This window comes from Euprymna scolopes, chromosome 44, assembly GCF_053919585.1.
Source record: "Euprymna scolopes isolate OS-2025 chromosome 44, ASM5391958v1, whole genome shotgun sequence".
Classification (NCBI taxonomy): Eukaryota; Metazoa; Mollusca; class Cephalopoda; order Sepiida; family Sepiolidae; genus Euprymna; species Euprymna scolopes.
In genome coordinates, this window is record NC_136525.1 from 42,112,465 (window position 1) to 42,122,464 (window position 10,000).

A 10,000-nucleotide genomic window follows, 5' to 3' on the forward strand; every position below is an offset into this window, starting at 1 on the left:
TCATTAATGTAGATCAGGAAAAGAGTTGGGCCCAGGATGGATCCCTGAGGGACACCGGCATTAATACTGTGAGCTTCTGATTTTTGCCCCTCAACTACTACTCTTATGAACCTATCAGAAAGAAATGATTTAATAATTGAGAAGACATTTCCAGCTATACCATAGCTAGTGATCTTATGAAGTAAACCTTTATGCCATACCCTATCAAAGGCTTTAGATATGTCAAGAGCAATTGCCCTAGAAAGATTGCCACCGTCGAGAGATTTGCTAATCCTATGCGATATAACTGTAAGGACATCTGCTGTAGATCTAGCAGAACGGAAACCATATTGAGTGTCACTAAGAAGGTTATTTTTGTTGAGATGTTTGATTACTTCTGTATTTAACACAGATTCTAGCAACTTACTCATGACGCACAGGAGACTTATTGGCCTGTACTGAGAGGGGGATGAGCGATCACCTGAATTCTTAAATACAGGGCATACTGATGAGATTTTCCAGGGAGATGGGAAACTATTCTCCTTAAGACAACGTTTAAACAGTTTTGTAAGTATGGGCGCTAATTCAGGTTGAAGTTTTTTGAGTACTATAATTGGAATACCATCAGGGCCAGTTGCTTTACTCGAATCAAGGTTTTTGATTAGCTTCGCAACATCACGTACAGATATACGTATATCACATAGCATGTTTTCTGATACAGGAGGAAATATTGGGGGTTGGCGGTCTTGGTCGCAAAGGGTAGAATTAGCTGCAAAGTTCTTGACAAAGAGTTTGGCTTTGTCTGATGCTGACGAGATTACCTCAGGTCCATTGATGATAGTTGGGATGGAGCACACGCTTCTGTTCAGGATTCTGCTTGCTATTTGCCAAAACTGGTGGGAACCAAGCCGCTGCTCAGCTACTTTGGACTTAACAGATTGAGCATACAACACTCTTGCGTTCCTTATTACTTTCTTACAATGGTTGCTGGCAGTCCTGAAAACGGCTTTAGTTTCCATACATCTATTACGTTTGAAGCAGTGGAAAAAGTGATTTCTGTGCGCAATGGCAGCAGCACATTCTGGAGAGAACCATGGCTGGCTGTTAGGTTTTTGCTGAAACTTTTTAGAGGGTATGAAATGGTCAATACCTACAATTAACCATTCAGTTAGGTCTAATACTATAGAGGACACATCCTTTTTAAACATGGAATGCAGAGGTAGATCAGATATAAATGTACGGAAGCTATCCCAGTCAGCCTTAGTGTATCGATATACTGTACGATGAAGAGGTACGTCTGGGGACTTATTACATTTCATTTTTATCTTAATTGATACAACAGAGTGATCGGAAGATCTAAGAGGCGACAGAACAGAAACTGAACATAGTTCAGGGCAAGTTGTGAGAAAAAGGTCTAGTAGGCTCGCATACTGGCCGTCATTATCGGGCACACAGGTAGGTTCCTGAACAATCTGAGTGAGGTCATAGGCAATGGAGAAATCATGACAGAACCTCCCCTCATCATCGGTCTTGTTTGAGTGGGTCAACCATTCGACATTGTGAACATTGAAGTCTCCACATACGTGAATGTTAGCTGAAGGATAAGTAGAAAGGACTTGGTCAATTTTCTCAGATATGCTTTGAAAGATAGTAACTCCGCTGTTGTGGGGGCGATAGAGAGTAAATATAAATGCAGTAGTGTGAGCTAAAGCAACCCGGAAGCACATATAGGGTAAGTTAGGATCTTCCCTGGAGATGTCCCTCCCACATGGAAAGCTATCTTTAATATAGGCACATATTCCATGCCCATGGCGATCTTGGGGGTCAGATTTAGAAGTTAAGTTAGAGTATCCTGAAATTGCAAACTCATCTAGGGAAATAGCCTGTCCAATGCCAGTTTCACTTAAAAATAAAAGGTCTGGTTTAGTCTCCTGTAATTGGGTTTCAACCTCTGGAAGGTTAGAACGAAGACCCCTGATGTTGGAGAAGGAGACATGGTAGTAGGGGTCTACGTTGGAAGTTGGAGAACCGGGTTTAATCGTGTATTTTTTCTTGAAACTTGTCATGATGAAATTTTGGAATTTGTGGACTAGGTCGACAGATTTACTTAGAGCAGGACAGAGAGGGGAAATTAAGAGAGAAAAAGAAACGAAGAATTTTTTTTTTTTTTATTTGTAGCTAATGATAAGGTAAAGCCGTAACAATTACCCACTAGTATGGCATCGAGAGGCCCCACCAGAAGCTACTGCATGGTCCAGAATCCATTCACCAAATGGCAATACAGCAGCCCCAGTACTTTGCACCTGCTGATAGGACAGCCTCCTTAGTGGTTAATCCAAGGTTCGGGTCCCTGACTATCAGGCGGATAACGTCAGCCCAGACAAAACGTTTACCTCCAGCACCCTTACTAGTGACATGGCTACAAGGATAGACATAGAAACAGAAAATTTCCGCCATCTCAGCCAACTGTTCGCAAAAATACTGCCAACCTAGAAAACAGCTTTTTCTTCTCCCTTTGTCCGAAAAATCACTCATTTAAAAAATGAGGACTGAGGGACAAATAAGAAGAAGCGAGAGTAACAGGAGCTGCCGATAACGCATCCACAATGCGTTTTCTACTCTCCATATATATATATATATATATATAAAATCAAATCAATAAGGGTTTTATCACTCAATAAAGAGTCCCTCCCTGGACTTTAGCTATTTAACTCTGTCCCGAGCTATCCGCTGTCAGGTGGGACCCATGTGCTGTGTCAGGTCGCTCCTCCATCTCGTTCTTGGTCTTCCCTTATGCCCCTTATGTTCACGAGGTGTTCATTACATTGTCCTGATGGACTGTCTGTTGTCATGGCTGGCTACGTGCACTGTCCATCTGTGTTTGGATGTTTCAGGGCACACACACACACACACACACACACACAAATATATAATTATAAAACTCAAATGACCTTGTAACGAGTGTTGTAACCCAACATTCGGTTTACGACTTCCGATTGTGCATGCGTACATAAACATAAACCCATAACAGCGTAAACAAATAAACATAAATCACTACTTTTACAGAATTTGACCTATGCACTGAAATATTAACGTTATTATTCAGAAATTATTATTTAATATGGGAAGGGTGAGGATGTTTTGCAACTATTCTGTATTACAAGTATACTGTCGCAATTTTCTTTCAAATAAATCAACTTTAATCCGTTGACAACGTATTGTTTTACTGTGTACGTTTTCAGCGTCCCAATTGTTTTTTTTTTTTTGCGTTTAAATTATCTAAATAATTCTTAATACTTTCTGCATTTTTTTACATCATTAAATTCCGTATTACGTTTAAGTTATTTTAACGCAATTTTCTTACAAATAAATCTACTTTAACCTTTGACAAACATAAGAGCATTTTACAACGTATTGTTTTACTGTGTACGTTTTCAGCGTCCCAATTGTTTTTTTTTTTGCGTTTAAATTAAACAATGTATCAAAATTTGAATAGTGCAGGTTTATCTATTAGTATGGCAAACCACTTATAATTCAATGGCTGTAAGTTTTCAAAAATAAAGAATTATAAACAGAACGACTCATAGAAATCTATCTATATTCTTTTTCATTTTTAATATACTTTCATAGAAATGTTTCTGTTATGTCACAAAAACTATTTTCTTTACGTCACAAGTGTCACGCTCATACATTAATTCCATCATACCTAATATAACATACTGACCCAACGGGTCACGGGTAGTCTAGTATATATATATATATATATATATATATATATATATATATATATATATATAAACTATCCACTTATTTTGTGCTTAACATGTTTTATTAACTACTTGTTCTTATATATATATATATATATATAAATATATACCATTGAATTTCAACAAGGTTGTTGATAGTGGTCAATGAAAAACTTTTCATTTAATGACTGGCTCCGAGTAAAACCAGCAGTTAATTGTTGCCTGACAATGTCTAATAAGACTGAAACAGTAAATTTATTGTAGTGCCTTATGGTAATTTTATTTATCTAAATTGAATATTATACATATACACACACACACATATATATATATCTATATCTATCTATATATCTATAAAAGTGAACGTGTCTGTCTGTCTGTCTGTGTGTCTGTCTGTCTGTGTACATTTCCCTATGCAATAACTCTGTCAATTTTTAGTCTATAGACTCGAAATTTGAAATACCGGGTACTGAGATTTGGGAAAATCGATGTGACGGGTGTCAGCCAGAAATTTGGCTGTTAAGGGGTCAAATTTCAACGATTTGACCTTTAAGAACTCTACCAAACTCGTCCGACAATTTTGGGTCTAAACACTTGAAATTTTAGATATAGGTTCCTTGAACCTGGATCTAATTTAATAAAGTGATTTGAGCCCGAAACTAAATTTTAAGGGGTCATAATAGGGGTCAAATAAAAAAAAAATTACTCTTTCTTTTTTTTTTTTGCTCAGCATACACCTGCAAACACCCGGGCAACGCCGGGCTGAAATGCTAGTATATCTATAAAAGTGAACGTGTCTGTCTGTCTGTCTGTCTGTCTGTCTGTGTACATTTCCCTATGCAATAACTCTGTCAATTTTTAGTCTACAGACTCGAAATTTGAAATACCGCGTACTGAGATTTGGGAAAATCGATGTGACGGGTGTCAGCCAGAAATTTGGCTGTTAAGGGGTCAAATTTCAACGATTTGACCTTTAAGAACTCTACCAAACTCCTCTGACAATTTTGGGTCTAGACACTTGAAATTTTAGATATAGGTTCCTTGAACCTGGATCTAACTTAATAAAGAAAATTTACTCTTTTTTTTTTTTTTTGCTCAGCATACACCTCCAAACACCCGGGCAACGCCGAGCTGAAATGCTAGTATATATATATATATATATATATATATATATATATATATATAAATTGAACTAGCAGGCTGCCTGATATTGCTCGGTCATAAAATAAATGCACTTACATATTACATTTTAATTGTTGCAGATTTCGTATTTATTATTATAGAGCAAATTCTCTATTGATTATTATATTGTACCCAATATATAGTAGTGATTTCAAAAGTTGTAAAAAACAATAAAACATGACTTGGTGGGCATCAGCTAAAATGGAAACCAAAACGTTTAGTTCTTCAGCCTTATTCATTATTAGTTACTATTTGAGCTATCAACAGATGGATGTGAAAGGTTAAAAACTAAGCGACTTAAAGCTATGAGCGTTTTGCTTTTTTGCAATTTGAAATTTTTTTTTTTTAATTTGACTCCTTAGTAGCTATTTTTATCGGCTAAAAACAAATTTGAAAATGTCTCATACATCCAAATCCCCTTAATCTCGAGTTTCAAGTCTGTAGGCAAAAAATTCAGAGTGGAGTTTGATAGAGATTTTCTGCACTCACACAAATATATATATATATATATATATATATATATATATGATGAAAATAATGGAAATAGTATTCCGACAAAATAGAGAAAATAAAAAAGGAACAAACCGTATTATGTGTTCACCAACGTTTCGTCTTTATTTCGAGACTTCCTCTGGGTGAATGAGATTAAGAAACCAAAAAATATACCAGTACAAAAAATATTTGAAAAAGTTTCACGTGCACAGTGTGACGCAGTTCTATTTAAGAGAAACGGAAAAACTGATGTTGGAAATTCAAAAAGGAAGGGGGGCTGGCGCTGTTAAAGAGAAAGGAAATTTTAGTGACGTCATATAGTCGTTAATTTAATTTTAAAACTATGAACGCAAGTTTATATTCTTATTGGGAAAAAGATATATCTGTTGAAATTTAAATATAAGTTTGTAACAGTAATGAAATTAGTGTTTTTTATGTAATTTATTGATTGAGATTATGTGTTAATTATTACAGGGGGTGTTTGAATGGTGTGAGAAAGTTAACCTGTGTCCACAGTTAAATGATGTTCTTTTAATAACAGTTTACTTATTAATGGCGCTATGTTATAGAAACCTCCACGTTGTTTAATAGTGCTTGAAATTATATATATATATATATATATATATATATATATATATATATATATATATATATATATATATTCAGTCACATTCTCTTCAGATGTTTACCTAAAAAAAAACTTATAAAAACAACATTTTGGACAACTTACATGGTTCATATAACCGACACTCTCTTCCGTTCCTTCTCAGTTACAAAGATTATGGAGTAAATGACTAAACATGCAGCAATAACATAATTTTGCAAACTTGTTAGCCACAATACGAAACAATATTGTAATGTATACCTTTTGAAAAGTAATAAATAACTGAGAAAACTTGATATTTGGAACTTGGAGAATTATTATACCACACACGCACGCACGCTTGTATTATCTCTTCTTCTTCTATATAAATAAAATGAACTCATTTTTCCCCTCCAACTTTGACCTCAATAGGATTAAAAATCGTGACATTACATGCAAATGTAATGTGTACAGACTGTAGCACATTATCTGAGGTTTGCTATAGGCCTATTAACTCTACAGTTCCTCGACAATGGTACATTCCTATATTTTTTACGGTAAGATTCCACTGCCAAAATCGGTTGGATTCAATGGAGGTTGCAACATCTTTTTTCTCTATTAGATTCCTCCTTGAATCTGAAATCATAATGTTGTTGGTTGTTTTTGTTTTACGGCATATCAACACTTTTCAGGTTATTTAATGCTGAATCCAGTGATTTTGAAGAAAAGTTTTTTAATAGAATATATTTGGTGGGGGTGGGGGGGGATTCAAGTCCGTTTCTATTTAACTCATAGTTGGGATCCTAACAGTTACTACCACTCTGGGTCAGAGTAGACCTGGGAGCAATGGCAATTAAAGGGTAGCTCCACACTCCCCAAAGCCCACAAGCTGGGACCTCACCATTGGATATAGTTTAAGGTCATATCTAGAACCCTGAAATTATATAAAAGTTGGTCAGTCATCTCATAGGATGTATAGCAATAACATACTGAATTTTCAAGAGTCCACGACAATTTTAAATGTCTGTATAAAAACGTCTGGAAACTTCTTGAAAGCGCCTCGTATTTAAATGGTAGAACATAGATCCACAAAAGTAGAACTTGACGCAAGATCGGTTTTTTAATGTGGGGAAAATCCAGCTCCCCAAAAAAGGAGCACTCTGAATTGAGGCAAAATGCCTCAGTCTAGAAAGATTTCTCCATTCACTAAGAATATAAAAGATGAAGCATAGTATTAGGAATGTTCATTTTTATAGCTAACTATTAAATACTGCTTAACCGATTTTTAAAAGATTTTATAATCATCTAAACCCCGCAATATGATGGGGGTGGGGAGTACTAGCAGAAGGTATGTTATTAAAAAGAAAGGTTAACCGCATTCTTGTTATATTTCCGGTCTGTCTAAATTTGTCAACATGATTGCAGCTTAAAATAATGTTGCCATTCGAAGGGAGATAAATCTTTGTTGATGAAAGGAATACAACCCTTCACCGGCTAGGTAGAATCGAATATCGATTTGACAGATACAATGCTATCGACTTTTATAAAATTCTTGCTATTTCAGCTTCTCACGCGTTCGTCCGGCTTGTTGCAAATTCCTATTTACTTTGCCTCCCACCGAGGGCAGAGTTAGACACCAGTGTCGTTTTTTAATGTGGAGAAACGGAACACATATTAACAATTGTCTCAGTCGTGAAGAATTTCTCCTCGACTAACTAAGAACAAAAAAATTAAAGTGTAGCATCAGAACAGATACTTGACTTTTATCTTGGTCCGAAGGCCAAGAAATCTCTTATGGGATTCCAACATCCTCTTACAATTATACAGTTTCAGTTTTCTTGATTCCATGTGATTTCTCTTTGTGTTTTTATCTCTGTAGCAGTTTCTGTATGTCCGGCTTGTGCCTGTATCTCCTGTGTAATTGTCTCCGCATTCAATGGTTTCCTTAATATTTCAACTGTTTTTATTGGTTCCCCAACAAAATTCACCCTTGTCCGTTCCTCTATTCGTACTTTTCTCAATAACTATGCCCTGGAATTTTTTGAAATTTTGCACAAATATTAAACATTATATGAGTAAAAAAAATAACAGAACAGATTTTCCAGGAAAACTCCGGTTGCTCTCCTAGGGTTGCCTTTCGGGTTAAAATGACTAAAATTGACACTTTTGTGCTTATTAAAAAAAATTGGTGCCTTGGATTTTTATAAAACTTTCTGAAAAGTTGAACTAACTGATTTCTATATAATTTTGTTTGTCTATACTTTGCGATAACTCTTCGGTGTGCCCCAGGGGCTCTTTTAGGGCTAATAAAAACACTCCATTTTTGGGACTATTTTACCATATTTGTCCAAAATTTTCTGCGTATGTCCATTTAGCAGTTTTGCATGGGGCTGAACTCAAATTTAAATATGTTAAGGCCTTGGGGACTTTTGGGACTAAATGGTGGTGGGAGAGGGGGGGCAATAGTGGACTTAGTCATTTCTTTTTTTGCATGGTGCAGAACTCAAATTTACATATGTTACGGCCTAAAACTGCACCGTTTGTTCATTTTCAACAGGATTTGACGTCTGCTGGGGACTTTTGGGGCTAAATGGGGGGGGGCAAATGCTGAACGTAGTCATTTTTTTTATACTTCGTTCACTGTGCACTCACGGAGGACCATTGCACGCTTCACTTATTATTATTGTTATCCGTTGTATCTTCTCATCCTTTTGATTCCAATTTCTCTCATTTTTTTTTCCAAGTTTTTCGGAATTTCCTTTTCTTCTTTTTCTTCTGTTCTTTCTTCTTCTTTTTTCCTTTCTTTTCTCCTCGTCTTTTTTCTGCTCTGTTTTCCTCTTCTTCCCTTCTGTTTATCTGGTATATAATTGATCATCAGAGTGAGTTTCGAGGAAATTTGGAAATCGCAAGCAGAGATCCCCCCCCACACCCATCACAAGGCTCCCAAAATAAACAGAGATTAAACCATTCCTGTAATGACCCGGTAGCTGTTGATTGCGGTGTAATGCTGGTTTTGTGCAGTTCTAGGAGGTCCACCCTCCCGGACTTTACCTTCTCTCTTTGAGATTGCTAATCACCTGAGGCGCCCTTACCGGGGAATGCCAACGGGGATGCCCAGTCACTTTTTGCACGTCAGAGTGCCCCTCCTTGGGGGCGCTGACTTCTTAATCCCACTTTCCGACCCTTGTCTCATAGTTCTTGCAGTGGGAGAGAACTCAATTTTATCCGTCGCTGGAACCACGAATGGCTTACACTCAGAACGGAAGCAGACTTGTGTCACCGGGTCTGGTCATCCAATGTTCAGTACATGGTGGACTTGTTGGAAAGAGCCGATCCAACCAACCCAGGATGAATGCCGCAACTCTGACCTTGACCTTATGTTCATCTTCCTCCTCTTTTCCCTTCTTTCTCCTCTTCTCTCTTCCCTTTCTTCCCATTCGTTTTCTTCCTCTTCTTCCGGCCCTGTCGGTGGGGCATTAAAATACGCCGACTGCCCCCCTGCAGAGGGTAAAAGTCCCTCAATGGAGGTCCTGGATATGACCTTAAACTATATCCAGTGGTAAGGCCCCAGCTTGTGGGCTTTGGGGAGTGTGGAGCCACCCTTTAATTACCATTGCTCCCAGGTCCACTCTGACCTAGAGTGGTAGTACCTGTTAGGGTCCCAACTATGGGTTAAATAGAAACCGACGTGAAAACAACAAATATATTCTATTAAAAAAATTTTTCTTCAAAATCTTTGGATTTAGCATTAAATAACCCGAAAAGGGTTGATATGCCGTAAAACAAAAACAAACAAATCCTCTTCTTCCTCCTTTCTCTTCTTTCTCCTCTTTTTCTTCCCCCTTCTTCCCTATGCATTTCTTCTTTTTTCTTTTTCTGTTCATCTCCTCTTCTTTCTTCTTCTACCACTCCTCTTCTTTTTATCCTGCTTTCTCTTTTGTCTCCTCTTTTTTCTTCTTCCCTTTCCTTTTCTTCCTCATCATTTTCTTTCTTTTCCTCCCCTTTTTTTCCTTTTCTT

The 10,000-nt window shown here is 37.0% G+C and overlaps 1 protein-coding gene and 1 long non-coding RNA gene across 7 annotated transcripts in view; both read left to right on the plus strand.

Moving 5' to 3' along the window:
• Positions 1-10,000, plus strand: part of LOC145268811 (EVI5-like protein) — a 663,419-nt gene that overhangs the window by 454,709 nt on the left and 198,710 nt on the right. The gene's annotated exons all lie outside the window — the stretch shown is intronic.
• LOC145268809 (uncharacterized) overlaps positions 6,915-10,000 on the plus strand; it is a 5,704-nt gene continuing 2,618 nt past the window's right edge. Inside the window, exon 1 of the long non-coding RNA XR_013864929.1 lies at positions 6,915-10,000. This exon is cut by the window's right edge and continues 2,077 nt beyond it. This is a non-coding gene — a long non-coding RNA (uncharacterized LOC145268809).